This window comes from Haliotis rufescens, unplaced genomic scaffold (assembly GCF_023055435.1).
Source record: "Haliotis rufescens isolate VD_foot unplaced genomic scaffold, xgHalRufe1.0.p SCAF_2, whole genome shotgun sequence".
Classification (NCBI taxonomy): Eukaryota; Metazoa; Mollusca; class Gastropoda; order Lepetellida; family Haliotidae; genus Haliotis; species Haliotis rufescens.
In genome coordinates, this window is record NW_025963890.1 from 10,051,942 (window position 1) to 10,067,604 (window position 15,663).

Sequence of the window (15,663 nt, forward strand, 5' to 3'; positions counted from 1 at the left end):
CCGTGTGGACAACAGTTAGTACCGGATCTAGTTGTCAGCATTACCTAATGCCAAGTTACTGGTTATAGGGTAAGATAAATCGGCCCACAAGTAGACTGGGAAATCTGTTGAGCTTTGGCTAATGCACCTGTATCATCCATGGTATCAGCTCTCCTGTCAGTACCTGAGATACTGTATGGTAAACTACCTGTGTGTGGAATGTTAGCTGTTGTGATGACCTGTTGGAAGGGCAATCAGATCAGCGTCATCCTAACCTGTTCATGTTCATCGGTGATATATGTAATACAAGTCAATCATATTCTTTGTCCCATGTTTTATCAAATCAAGATGTTAAAAAGATATTTACCTTAAAAGGAAGATGGTTTCTTGCACAGCAGTGGGTTCTCTTTGCTCAATATCCAATACTGGTATATATCCATCATTGCTACACATGGCTGAGTCCATAGCTGATAAAGGAAAATCACCAAATCACCATCACTGACACATGGACACATGGACACATGGTGCAATCCTTGTGATGCTTGTAAATCTCCATACTCGGATACTTTTTTTCCTTTGAAACAAGTAATCCATGTTCACGTCTTGGTCATCACCAATTCCACCTTCACTTCACTCGAAACAGGTATCGACTGTCCCCCAAGTGACGGCCACACCAGCCTCCCCCGGTACACTGCACATCCCCAAGTACACTCCACACCTCCCAGACGCCAGTACCCTCCACATCCCCCCGACTCCACTACACTCAACTGACTCCCGTTGAATGTCCAGGATGATGGGTTTACCACTCCCACATGTCAGCGTGTCTGCAGCCCATATCATGCCATGTAATTTTATCAACTGATGACAATTCCACTGTTTGTGGTGAAGCACCCTGCCTTTTCCTAGTCCTGTGGGATAACTTGATTTGCCTTTGATCTGCTGCTGATTGTGCCTTAAGAAAGCTCCTCACACACACAGAGGATCAAACAAACACATCTCTGTCCAGGTTCTGGCGTGTGTATCACCCAATGTCTTAGTAGCTCTCGCACACACAAGTGATTGAGAAATACATCCGTCTTGCCAGGCAGTGGCAAGTGCAGCACCCCACGCTCCATATCATGACGGCCATATTTAGCACCTGAAATTAATTCCCTCATTTATGACAGGGTCGTGTTTGGTATAGTTGATTACAGAAGATCTCTTGTTGCCTTCCTGCCACTTATCTGAGGTATCCAATATTCTATACCAATAAGGCTGCCTTGATTATTTTGACTAGGTCGTGTTAGAATAGACCATCTCGTTGTGAGATGTTGAATAGTGGACAGTGAGCTGGGTATAAGATAGATCACCTTGTGTGACCACGAGCTTGTGTGAAATTGAGTAATTAGTGCTTGCATGCATGGGCAGAATGGAGGCAGATTATACTGTAGACTGCTATCGATCAATCGGTATCTTCTACCTCCTAATGAACACAACAAGAGAGACATTTGTGCTGTGATACTAATACTATCCTAGACTGACTGACATATCATTTACGTGCTATCATTAAATGAGCCCAATCCCCTATCAGCAATTACAGCAATCAGTTACAGTACCTGTCGTAATCTGGATATCCCACCTTATATTCTCTGACCCAATCAGATGGCCGTGTATCCAGGCTGATTCTGTCCAACGGTGTACAGGGAAATAAATTGAACGCATCAGGCCTATGTCTGTTAACTCGTTTCCATTTTTTTTTCGTTCTTTAGCCCCTAGTGTCGAGAGTTGTTTAGCTGCCAGGCATGCCCAGTTAAGTGGTAAATGGAAACTGATTAATATCAATATTATTCTTTGGCATATGTCGGCTATACTGTTTGGTGGTAGCCAGAAGTGCCATGTAGCCTTGTTTTCCATTCTGTGTCAGGCTACAGATGACAGGGTAATGATATAATTACAGAAACACTGGGATGATGAATCACCCTCCTGATGATCCACTAGTGTATTGAAACTAAGGGAGGAAATGCCATGATTGTTGGTCACTGGTTAAACGGGATATATTACTTAGCTAGAGAAGGCAATATGTGGAATAGTTATGATATCCATATGCCCAGTAACAAAGAGTGGCAATTGAAAGCTTTTTGTGCCACATACTGGGGTCGTGGTGAGGTTAGTCTGTCATTACTGCATAGCAAATAGAAAACAGTTTACTCAGTAAATATTCCCGGGAAATTGCATTGCAAAAACTCTATTATCACAAATGTAAAATGATGTTAGGAAATGTGGCCGGTACGCTCGTCTGTCAGCAGTTGTACATGAAAGGAAGGGGAGTAGATTACACCCATTATTTTATCAAGGGCAGAATTGCTCTACAAATTGAGTAGATGTCACAAGGTAATTATGGCTAATAATGCTCTTCCAGCTGTTGTATATACTAATGTTACACAATGTTAACGTGACAATCAAACAAGTCTGTCTATACTTACCACACAGCAGCCATGTAATGGTGTACCACTTCATCATAGATGGGGCCTTATATTCCATTAGTGGTCTTCAAGTCTGTATAATTACTCCATTGGGCAGATTGTGATCACATTACAAGGCCTCACCAGTTAGTGTCTGCAACACAAGATGGATGTGTGTACACTCACCTAGATGGATGTATATACAGTGTTATACCTCAGTCACTAGCCAACGCTCTCCTGGCAGATACGAGTTTGTATTCCCTCCTAGCTAGATACAAGTGTGCATTTCCCTTTTGATAGAGACAAGCCTATTCCTCGTGAGATAAAAGCGTGTTTTCCTGTGTGAGCCAGCCACACAATGGCCGTGTATTACATTCCCTGAAGTAAATGCAGTGCCTGGATCATCTCTAAGTGCCTGTGTTGGCTTCACCAGTCACGTTTAGTTTATATTGTCACCCTATCATGTCTCCCCTGGCTGAGGCATGCTGAGATCTTTGCCTGTCTGACTCCAGCACAGCCTGATTTATAATACCAAGCATGCAACCAAATCATGTTTGTAGGTTTGATTTATCTGTGGGACCGGGCTAATCTGTCCAGTGTTTACACCTCGCTAAGCAAGAATCGCTCAGGGGTTTTGTGCAGTGTGATTAGGTTCACCAGCTGGAAAAAAATCCTGTCAGATTTGAAGGAAACAAATTACATGAAGCATTGTATTGTTTGACTTGTGTCACCCATATGAAAGACCCCTGAAGGGGAGGTAACTCCAATTATTAGCTTTGCATGATCCTCCATTATCCTGTCTGTCACAGCCATCTGAAACCGATCTTGACAATGTCACATGATCATGCATAAGATGTTGCACAAACACTTGAATTAATAGAATCACAATTTTTATTTGCTATGGGTATTAGGCAAAGGACACTCGTGATTGGACAAAAGAAAAGATTTCAAGTTGGGATTGAATGGAGTGTTTCAATTTACAGTGTGAAGTTTTGAGTGACAAAGATTGGACATATGACTCTAAATTAATTTAACTAGAACGCATTGGTGGGTATGAGTAGGGATGTGAGGATGGGATATGTTCTCCCTTCAGAGTCACATGAGTTTTCTCGATTGTCCGAAGATGGTTGTGTCATGGAGGTGAGCTGAACTTGCCCACTATCAAATAATTGGTTCACAACGCCTTGATGGCTTCCATTTTTACCTGCAGCCGGTAAAAGGAAATAAAAGCAACACACCCTGCCTGACAACACACACTGTTGGCATGAAGCAAGAATATCAAAACAGTTGGGTAAGAACTGTGTCTTTTACAAAGATGCAACTTCTTAGCGTACTGGTGGTGTGATCGGTGGTATGGGAGCTGTGTTAAGCTAGCTCTGGCACCGAAAACAGCCTCTCTGTCTCTCCCACAATTACCTCCAGTCCATGATAAACATCGGATCTGAGAATTGGTAAATGTCTCCCGCTGACCATTAATGTAGCACTGATTGATTCATCAAGGTACATATGTCGTTGTGGACGTGCGACTGATTGATTTGGCAAAGTACATGTGTTGTTGTGGAGGTGCACTCGCAGCTGGGTAATAATTACCGTCTGCTTTTTCTACGCTGGTGATTACCGCGTCTATGTTTGAAGTACAATCACCGTCCCAGCCCCTCCTCTTCCATCTTACTACTGCCCCGCCCTGTTCCATATCCGCCTTTGCCAGGCAGCTTGGATTATGCCTTAAACAATAGACACCTACATGTGGTAATGATGATTATTTTTGGGGCAGTCTGCTGCTCATGTCTGCCTTGTGGTTCATCTTAAAGATTATTTCTAATTTCAGCTAGAACATACCTTCATGTGATTTGATGAAACACAGTCTTGACAGTTGATCTTTGTTGCGCTGTTCATCGACAGCCCTGGTTCAATCCGGCAGTTTTCATGTTAAGATATTTGGGGAGCCACGTAGCCCTGGTTTGTCATGTCTAGATGTTGGAAAATCTTTTGATCTGGACTTGAATTACTTCTGAAGGCTATGAGATCGTACAGGAACACTCTCAACAGATCAAGTAGCCCACAATAGACCATTAACATTCAACATTGGCAAGATAAACATTTTGTTGTACGACAATTCAGAAGGGCTGTAAATGCATTAATGTGTTCTCAGCCACTATGGGTTGCTGGGTTAAACAGTGCAGTGATATTTCATGTTTAACATTCAAGAGCACTTCACAGATAGAAAAATACCTATTCATAAACCTGAAAGCAGAAAATTAAAGTAGAAACTTGTCATGTTCAATAAATGGACTGTTTTGTAGCACTTGAAGCAATGCCTCCTCATATGAGGACAGAATGTGTCTTTTTCCTGGCTGTAGAGAAATCAATTCTCTTCATTTTTTCCCATGATCCTTTTCATGAATACCCTAAATGGATACAGCTTGGTTTAAGACTAAACAATACTGTAAACTTGGGTAGTATAATGTCTGGTGACTAGTTCAGTCAGACCTGTATTGATCAAGTTTGCGTAAATCAGTTTCATTATACGCACCCTGCCATCGACAAAGTCACAACAAAGTGAAGGCTATTTCAGTGAACATGTCTGTTTGACGATCTATTCACTGTAACTAAGCAACACTGTAAGAAATCAAGGAAAATGTTTTGATCATGGTGCTTTACTTCACATCTCGGAAAACACATTTATAGATTTTCAAATTTACCTGAAACAATTCAAGTGGGGTCAGTTTGTAAGCGTAGCTTATGCTGTTAAGTCGGCTGTAAGGCTGTATAGCTGTTATTACGCAATACATATCATCTGTACAGAAGAAATGACTGAGGTGTCCTCATGGCCAAGTCTAGTACTTGCTACCTCCTAAAATTGTCTAGTGATAGAGCGTCCGCCCGGAGAGCGGAATGTCCGGGGTTCGATCCCCGGCCACGTCATACCAAAATATGTTAAATGGTAGTTGTTGTTACCCTGTCTGGTACTCGGCATTAAGGGGCTAAAACAAGGACTGAGCTGCTCGGAGTGTCTGAGTGGGGTATTCATGTTAAACTGGGGCATGGTATCGCAGTGGGCTAGCACTATAAAATCGGCATTAGTCTTGACTAGTACAAGCAGCCACATACACAGTGCATGCCCGATGCTATATAAGTGCAATAATGTTCGACGCGACCTTAAACCCCATTTCACCTCACCTCACTTCTAGGACAAGCATCTACAACATACCTCATAGTCTTGGAGTGGGCAGGGGGACGTCCTTTCTGACCTGTAGTTCCAATGTCTCCTTATACTCCAGCATAACACCCCTGAAGTTTCCAGCCTCCTGTCCTGCCTCCTGTCCTGCTTTGTCCGTTTGTTCCATCAAAGAGCCAATTGTACAAATGTACATAAGCTCTGCCTGCTGCAAGTGCCCCTCATAGGTCTGCCCTGCCCAGCTCATAGTTTTAACTTCTAGCTAATTCCTCCCACTGAAAGTATCGAGAGATCACTTTGCTTATAGCCAGTTGTCCACCAGCATAACCTCTGGTCTTAAGGTGGCCAATCGCTACAACCTGCTCTCTGTCCTCTGCCCTTGAATGTGACCGACCATAATCCCGGAGTTATCCTTAACAGTGTTGTTTAATCTCTCCCTACCCCTGAGAGGACCAGTCCGAACAGTACTTGATACAACTGAAGACAGCTTTAATACTGACGCCTCTGACAAACGCTTTCAAATTTATCTGCTAATGCATGGAGTAATGGAGCAGTTTGAGAATGTATAGAGATGTCTTACCCTTTTATCTGGTAATGTTATAAATCTTTTATGGATTCCTTGCTAAGCGATAGGCATGCTCGAGGGATAGAGTCCCTTGCTCAGCCCTGAGACAGCCAGGCTTTTCATCACATTTTAGACCAGTCTTACTTTGAAGAAGGCCTTTGAAATATAACTCTGGTAGAAGTAATTTCCCTATGAAGTATTATTCAGGAGTGTTAGATTCTGTTTGAAGAGAAAAAGGGCTTCTTTCCTGGCAAGTGGAGGCACAAATTAAAGAAAGCTTGATTCATTCTATTATCAGCAGGAAAACATTCGCATAGAACAAACACTTATTAGATTCCATGTGATTGATGGCCCCCAAGCACGTCCATATTGGGAAATTAACGTGTAGGGGAAAGAGACGCTGATTTCTATTGCCTTACTGCATGTCGCAGCATAATTATGCCAGCAAGGACAGCAAATCAGCCTTGTTGTCAAACATGGGATTTGCTCGTATATTTAAACACAAAAGACAATTTTAGGATTTATTTTGCGTTTTGGGCTGTGGCCCACTGATAAGATATGATTATGTCAAACGGGTTTCGTCAAAATGGCCTTAGGAAAGGGAACGACTGACAATGAGTTGGTTACATCAATTGATGTGAAGGCTTGATGGCTTAAACAGGCAAGCAAACTCAACTTTGAGAAGCAATTATCAGAGTTTCTTTTATAAACATAATCCGACGTGGATGTATTTTGTTTCAATCAGAAATTGTGCTGTATTTCCTGAAGCAGAAATTTCAATAAGGTTTAATTTTGGCTGCACTGTAGGGAGAATTAACATAAGCAAGTTGCCAGTAGTCTTTGAAGTACCATCACAAAGATAATTTCTTTCATGGTTGTGATTAGCTTCCGCAGTTGAGAACCAGTGCACTTAAAAGCTTTTCTTTTATCAATATTTTTGCATTTCCTCTTGCATGTGAAGTTGTAATTTCCTCTGAAGCCTCATAATTTTCCTGATTTTATCAATTCCAAATCTAATTGGATTTTCTAGAAGGGTAGCGACATGTTTATCCCATGAAACAAGTTACGGTAATGTCTCTGTGCAAGCAGAACCATCAAAGAGAGAACAGAGAACTATTGCAGTAAACTCAATATGTTATTATATGCTTTATGTTACTGTCTATCATTACCCTACACGGTGGAGCTCCCTGTGTGTGTTGTCTGTCTACCTATCTTAACACACACTGCTGTGGAGTTTCTCTAAACTCCATTTGTGAAACAGAACACTGCTGTGGAGTTTCTGTAAACCCTATGGGGAAAACAAGGCATTGAATTTCACATGCACAGTGTGAAGTCATACCCAAGTAATGGTAACTTGATTGTTGGTTCAAGGACAACATTTCTGTTAAGGGAAATAAGAAACTAATATGTTTGAATCTGAAGTGTATTTTAAATATTTTTTGTAGCAGAACATGGAGGAAAAAATCTCATGCGTTTGAATTGTGATCTTGATATATTTTATCGGAGCTTTTTCTATCATTGCACGAACGGTAAATCTACAGCCAGGATGTGAGAGGCCCTCACCACCTGCTGTTAAGCTGACACATCTGATAGCTGGTGATTTGGTATTGTTAGATGATGCTTAATGGAAGAAGATATGGCAGCTATGTTGACCAATTGGGCTTCATCTCCGGTGTAATCGGAAATAGTCATGAAAATCACCATTGACATCCTACCCAGTCCTTTCAATACAGGCCAAGAAAGACAGTTATTGACCCCAGTATCAATTAAAAACAGAACCGATTCCCTGTGCCAGTAAATGCTTCTAATGGATGTGAGAAACTAAGCATCGGACATATGTCTGTGTGGATTTACTGAATAGGTTTAAATACGATGCTGCGGCACATACGAATACACACACACATGCACATACCTGTAAACAAACATGCACTGGGGGCCGCTCAGTATCTTTGCGCAACACGTGTTGGTGCCACCGATCACTTTGTGGTTTAGTGGAACAAAGAGAACCAGTCCAGAATGCATCCATGTTTATCCTAGGTATAGAATGCCTTGCTATAGAGTGATGCCCATCTCAGCACATGGCTTTGTAGTGTTTCTTCACAATAGAACATAAAACATGCAGGCTTTGATGGTTGTGAAGCTGAGCTTCTTGCACATGCCTGTGATCACAGAAGACTGGATCTTCTTGCACTGACTTCCTACATTCTCGACATTGTTCACAACAACTGCCTCACCACAGGGCTGCTATTGCACAGATAAGTAGTTTCAAGGATGATAGCTTCCACAGGACACTTCTCCAATATTTTTACCTTCTTATCACCAAATCTGCAGAAATATTGCTAACTTTCTTCTGTGTAAGGTTCCATCGCTCCTCTTGACAAGGACATACTTAATTTCCGATGCTGCAGAAAATGCTATCAGCTTCAATAGCTTTAAAGTATGGGAGAAGATAGCCGTCTGACTGCCTGGTGCAGTGTTGAGACAGTATGGTATATAACTTGCTCATCCAGCCTCTGTACCAGATGCTCCAACGTTGACAAATCCCCACTTAAACATTTCTACTCTCTCATATCTCTGGAGTTTTTATTGATTAATAAATTGCATTCTTTGATGTAGTGGATAGACTGTCATTTCAGAACAGAATCTGAAATGGGAAATGCAGCTCAGCTTTTAAATATGCCTCCTGTTCATTACATCAAGTTGAGCACTGTAATGACTCTCATCTAATCTCAGACTCCACAAAATCTGCCCTTGAAGGATGGTTAGATTTATTATCAGCTGCTTACTTAGCAAGCTCTCTACAGTCCCTAACACACTCCACTAAATGCCTTGGCAGTCGTCAATACAAAAACCCAGATGGAAAGTTTCAGCTGTGTATGTCCTTTCATTTGATCACATCATCTGCCCTTTTGAACAAAGCTGGATTCCTTGCTTATCACCTCAAACACGACTTTCATTTTAAAGCAGGATATTAACTTTTTCATGCCTCAACCTAAGGCCTCTTTCTATTAACTTGGGCAGCTTCAAACAGAGCTTTCATCAAGGCCTCCTAACATGCCAGGCGACTGAGGGAATGAATCTGGTGTATTACACTGCAGCACAAGCTCCCACTCACATACACGTCCTTCCAGGATGCTTACCTTGAAAGACTACTTGTTGTGAAACTGCCTGCAAAGAAAATCGTTTTTTCAGACTCTCCAATCATGGCTGACAATAGTCTATAGTGGGTCCCCCAGTGGTGCAAATACTGGTATTCAAACCTTTAGAAACCTAATAACGGCAGGTGATGAATGTCCTAAATAACTGTTGATGGAGTGGATGAATGTGTCACGACTTGATTGAGTCTTTCACTAGAAACCTTTTAACAGCATTCATGTTGGTTACATCATTGTCCACGTATCGGCACTGATATGATTGGTGTTGCCCCTAAATGAGGCTTCTCTGACTGGCCTTGTCCATGTTTTGCTGGGATGTCACCATCTTGTCCACTATTTTCTGTCATTTACTTGGCTATTTGGTTCCGTCAGACACCCAGACCTCATGAAACCTTTGCGAAATGTCACATCAAATCAGTAATGTCAGTCACCCACACGACACTGAAGCTCCATTGTAGAACTACATATTCAATTCCACACCTATATCAGAATACACAGAATATCTATACACTGAATCACAGTGGAAGAACTCCCCCTTTAACTGCATCACTCTGTGTAACTCTCCAACACACAGCATTATCAGCTTAGCATCAGTCACCAATAGAGACCCACTGAGACCTCTCGGTACCCTCACCCATCAGGCGCTGTTGTCTGCATGTTACAATCTATACACTGAATCACAGTGGAAGAACTCCCCTTTAACTGCTTCAAGCTTGTTCAGCCTAACTCCCCAACACAACACTATCACCCCCACACAATCTTGTCCCTTGCCACCCCTCGCTCCTCCTCGACACATATCTCCACCTACCTTTCCCCACTGTCCTTGTGCATCGTCTCAGTTCACAGTCAGGTGTCCTTGTGTGTTCTCTCAGATCCATCTTGTGCTCCCTTCCAGGCCTTTGTAGTATCACTGATCACATTTCAGACCAAATTAAATTAGTGTTTCTGAAGAAGACAGTTGAGGACCACAGCAGCTGAGGTCATTACCACACCGGGCCAAGTCTGATACACTGTGTATGCATAATGATGCGCTCAGGAAATTACTTTCTTTCAAGCTCCCTCGGTCTGTGAGACAGGTGACTGTGCCAGTCATAATCACGATGGCAGGGTTTTTCTGGTTCGTGTAGTGTCCATGCTGAGCGACATGACACCAGCTGAAGTAATTATGGCAGCGAGTATCTCTTTGATAACATTAACTCCATCATACAATGTTTCTCATCCACTTTGATCCCACAATCGACTCGTTCCTTCTTGAGCAGACGGACTCGACTAGCATGCACGCATGTACAAGCTCCCCCGTCTTTTGCAGCACCGTTTACCTCTACCAGCTCACCACTGTAACACAACTGCACTTCTTTACACCAAAGAAATTTAAACACCATTAGGAAGGCCTGTGATGTTTTTGATGTGTGTTTGAAAACTAATGAGTTGTCTACAGGGAAAAGATGTGCGTTTGATTGGAGAAAAGATCTTGAGGAAGGGAAGTAATGGTTGGATGTGTCGAGAATGATGTATTACAGTGAGATGATCACTGAAGCCTGCTCATCTCATGTGTATCCAGTAGGGCCAGGATAGGATCACACACACTCTGCTCAACTGGGTCAAATAAACCAAGGAAGTTCCAGCTAATGAAATGTTGAAGGCAAATTGCATTGCAGCCATGTAGAAGAATTCAGTTGAAGTTTGATGTTTATAGACATGTTTTTGATCCCACAGAGGTCAACATCTGTCCTTGTTTCAAATATTGAAACAAAACAGTCGCCAGTAATATTTGGGTTGTTGGATGGACTTGAAGTATTAGATTATTCTGAAGAAATGGTAATAACTTGCCTGTCGTAATGAGGTTGAATCAAATCCTTGAGTTGTGTGTGTACCGTCATAGCAACATTATCCATTTGTAATCAGTAACATCACATACCACACTATCCATGTGTGATAAGTAACATATACCACACTATCCATGTGATAAGTAACATATACCACACTATCCATGTGTGATAAGTAACATCATATACCACACTATCCATATATGGTAAGTAACATACACCACACTATCCATGTATGATAGGTAACATCACATACCACACCAGTAACATCACACAACCACACTATCCATGTGTGACCAGTAACATCATGTACCACAGTATCCAAGTGTGATAAGTAACATCATGTACCTCACTATCCGTGCTGGTTGGCAAACATCGTTGTACACTGCACCATCCATGTGTGATAAGGAACGGCAGAGCTGACTGCTGCTGGAGAAAACACATCATGTGAATGCTAACAAATACACCGCCAGTGTTAATTTCCTGGCCTTTCAGCCCGACCCACGTTTATCAATAAAGCATTGCACATCACAGCAACCAATTGGCGGCCTGTCCAGGAGCCATCCAGCTTCCCATTAATGCAGTTCTCTCGTATTAGACCTGTCAATTTCATGCTTGCTGACACTCCAAAGAAATTGTTAGTAAAGACTTTCTTAAGAATGTGAAGATGTCCTTTGAACTAAGTGTGAAGTTTGGTGTAGAGATTCTATCACTGCCAGCCATGTGCAGTGTACATGTAGTAGATTTGCACACATCTCTATGTGGGTATTTCTCATTGCCGATGCCAGACGTTCTACAATTGTGTTGTTGTCAAATACTGCCTTTGAAATCATAAGGAAAACCTCCTGCTAAAAGCTATCATATTAAATGGCCCGAAGTCATTGATATTTAAACACGAGCTTGCTGGTGTTTGAAGACCTGAATGTCTTGTAGGCCCACAATATTAGCACTTGACTATGAATGACTGGAGCTAGGGGTATCCAGTCCAAGGTAAGGTTTTGCTGTTGTCTTGATAATGCTGGTACAGGCAATGGATTCCAACAAAAACATGTCGCTCACGTCACAGAGAGTATAGTGTTAGTAAGTACTCTGGCAGTTTGCATAGAGTGCAGCATACACACTGCAAAATTGATTAATGATTGGAGAGGATTTCTTCAGAACAGTTGCAAGGAGAATAGCTTTTGTGAAGGCAGGAGCAGCCTTATTGGAGATTTACTTGCAACAAACAGTGACTATTATGGCATTCATCATACACAATATGTCTTATTTAAAACAGCTGCCACATTTTAATAGAAGACAAATTTACATTTGATTAAATGGTTCAATCCAAGAGCAGAATAAACACAGGCAATTAAATGTTTGATTTATTAGCCTGTCGGAGAGATGGCAGTATTGTATACTTGTTTAGGTGTAAATGGATGCCCTGTTATCAAAGCTGTTTGCAATATATGAATAATGCTGAAATCCTGCTATATCTTTTCTTATTTTCACATTGGATGACTGTTTCTCATAAAGAGCCAGGCTCTGCCTGCTGTCCATTGTTAGACAGTGATTTTATGAAAACCATATGATCTCACACTGCTATTTAATAACTGTTCTGGTAACAAATTGAGCCTTGCCGATCTGTCCCGAAGGCCCTCAAGTACCTGGTGTTATTAGAAGCCTGCCAGATTGATAACTCTCAGCTTTTCAACAATTACTTGGTGTCCTGTAATGAAACTAGGTTTACCTCTCACGATGACATATCACGGCTGGAGCGCCAGTGACGAGGGAAAACTCCCATAGCTTGTTGTGACAAACGCCAGCCTCATGCTTGAATTAATCTGTTCTGTAATAGTGCTCATTATTCACAAGTTAAAAGCAATTACAATTTTCACAGTGCATTTGATAATATTGAGTAACTTGATACAATGTGACATGAAGTTGCACGTAAAATGATATTTTTTTAAGCTAATAACTATTGTTATTTTGCAAATTGGAAGGGAACATATTATTTAATTATGCCCGGGAAGGCATGTGACAATGTAATGAGATTGCAAGTGATGGAAATGCCTGGAATAGACAATTTTCTTCTGAATGAATTCAGAATGTATTGTTCATAGTAAATTTGCATTTGAAAGTTGAAACTGAGTAATTATTAACAACTGGTCTCCATGCCATGACTTGAGATTTATTGGTTCTGACTGCAGCTTTTTCACCTTGTATGAAAAGTGTTGTCTCGTGCAGGAATAATTATTTGTTTCTGAACTCTGATGTATTGCATGGTATATGTCATGTCAGCCCCTAGGATGGTTGAGTAGCCCAGTGGTTAAAGCTTTTGCTCGTCACACCGAAGACCCAGGTTCAGTTCTGATGGGTAAAATGTGTGAAGCCCATTTCTGGTGACCCTGTCATATTTCTGGAATATTGCTAAAAGCGCCATAAAACCATACTCACTCTCTCGCTCAAGTAAAGCCTAGTAAATAATTTGTAGTAATAAACCTATTGCAGTTAATAGTAATTGATGTTTTTGTTCATTATTGTTGGAAACCTGAAAACTGTTCAGCCCCTGGATTCTCCCACCACAAGGAAAAAGATGCACAACCAGAAGCATTGCATCCCTAATGAATTATTTCTGATAAAATGGCATATGGCTGTATTTTCAACCGTGTGTGGATTGCAGATAGAACTAACTGATTTAAATGGTCTCTTGATGTTTGTCTTGAGTTGACTGATTTCGGAGAGTATATGGATGAAATTCATTGAGTTAGATGTGCATTTCGTTCATACAGCAGGGTATGATTAAATATACATTCAATTTGTGCAACAGAGCCAACATTGGAAGAGTAGAATACAGCCTTCTTACAAACCTTTCACCACGACCGACTTGTCCATGCAGCTCAGTTCCATAACCAATGCCGAATGTAATCCCATTTCCACTCAAGATAGGAAATTATTCGTACATCCCATTTCTTGTTGGTAATTGCCTGTTGCCACTTTGTCCTGTGGTTTTGTTAAGTCCTGTTCTATTGGTGTGCATGTCTCCCATACATCATGAGTTGAAGCAACAGCAGGAAATTGAACATAGATTTCCAATCTTGTGTAATGGCACTTGCGGTCATGGTGGTAGCAGATTCAGCACCAGACCTGGACGCTTGGGACCATGTGCTTGACAACTGCTGTAGGACAGGGAGTGAAGATTAAACAAGCCTTCCACCCAGATCTGCCTCTATAGAATGGAGAAATAGGAACCAGGTGGACATGAAGGTTCTTGTAGATTCCTGCCACTTCTCACATGCTGCGACGCTATGTGGAAGGCTTAAGACTTCCATGTGTATTTGGCATACTGATTCACGTTCTCACCTCAAGAGTGAATCCATTCTGACGTGAAATAACGTACTTGCAAGCTATATGCTTGCCTGTTGTGTGTTAGGTGTTGCCACAGGCTGAACAAACAGATCTATGTGAACTACACGACTTGTCTGCTCAGCCGGAGCAGACACCAGCAGCTGGCTAATGTCGCCTAACGGACACTTCCATGACCATGTGTATCCAGAGCCTCAGTGTCTAATTAGACAAGTGTATTCTCACCTGCTCTAGTCTCTGTAAGCTGGGGAGAGACCAGGGTAAGGTCATGTCTTCCTCCCCTGATCTGTCAACCAGTACTTGGTCAGTTATCGATGGTCACCGTAGACAAGAGGAATTGGTTATTTGTTTAATTGTCCCAGGAGGCAGGTAGGATGTGGTCTTCCCTCCTGACCTCTCCCAGAACGACCCAGTGGTAGTCATTCATTTCTGTGCAATGCTGCAGCACTCCTGTACAACACTGTGGCACTACCGGTCTGCTGTATAACACTGTGGCACTCCCAGCCTGCTGTACGATGCTGTGGCACTCCCAGCCTGCTGTACAACACTGTGGCACTCCCAGCCTGCTGTATAACACTGTGGCACTCCCAGCCTGCTGTACGACGCTGTGGCACTCCCAGCCTGCTGTACGGCGCTGTGGCACTCCCAGCCTGCTGTACGACGCTGTGGCACTCCCAGCCTGCTGTACGACGCTGTGGCACTCCCAGCCTGCTGTAGGACACTGTGGCACTCCCAGCCTGCTGTAGGACACTGTGGCTCTCCCAGCCTGCTGTACGACACTGGCACTCCCAGCCACCTGTACAATACCATGATACACAATCAGCCCCTTGTAACACTGTGACACTCACAGTATGGTTGCTTCCCTCTTGTCTAAAAATCTTACTGGCCTACCACAGCTGACCCTGACCTCCCTGTCTGGCAGATTCACACTTTGCTGACCATTTTGATACAGCCCTGGAGAACCAAGTTGACAAGGTGACACCTGTGTCCATTAACAGCAAGTCACTAAAAATTGTCATTTTGTCCAACCCCTCCCCAAACTTTATCACATGCTTTTACTTTTCTTTGAATATTTTTTGGGAATTCCTGACTTCAAAAGATGACAAAGGACCAAGCTTTGGCTGTGAGCCATTTAGCTGATACATGGCCATCACAGCCATAGTGTCGTGTGTGC

The 15,663-nt window shown here is 42.2% G+C and overlaps 1 protein-coding gene and 1 long non-coding RNA gene across 17 annotated transcripts in view; one reads left to right on the forward strand and one right to left on the reverse strand.

The window, feature by feature from the left end:
• The window catches only part of LOC124136160, a 29,625-nt gene extending 24,287 nt beyond the window's left edge, over positions 1-5,338 (reverse strand). For 2 of the 7 annotated variants that reach the window (XR_006861307.2, XR_007222149.1), the window contains exons 1-2: positions 1,575-4,253; positions 347-1,117 (exon numbers count right to left, since the gene is read on the reverse strand). This is a non-coding gene — a long non-coding RNA (uncharacterized LOC124136160). The other 5 variants (XR_007222151.1, XR_007222154.1, XR_007222152.1 and 2 more) reach the window with 5 other exon arrangements.
• The window catches only part of LOC124136158 (single-stranded DNA-binding protein 3-like), a 112,984-nt gene that overhangs the window by 77,270 nt on the left and 20,051 nt on the right, over positions 1-15,663 (forward strand). The window lies entirely within an intron of this gene.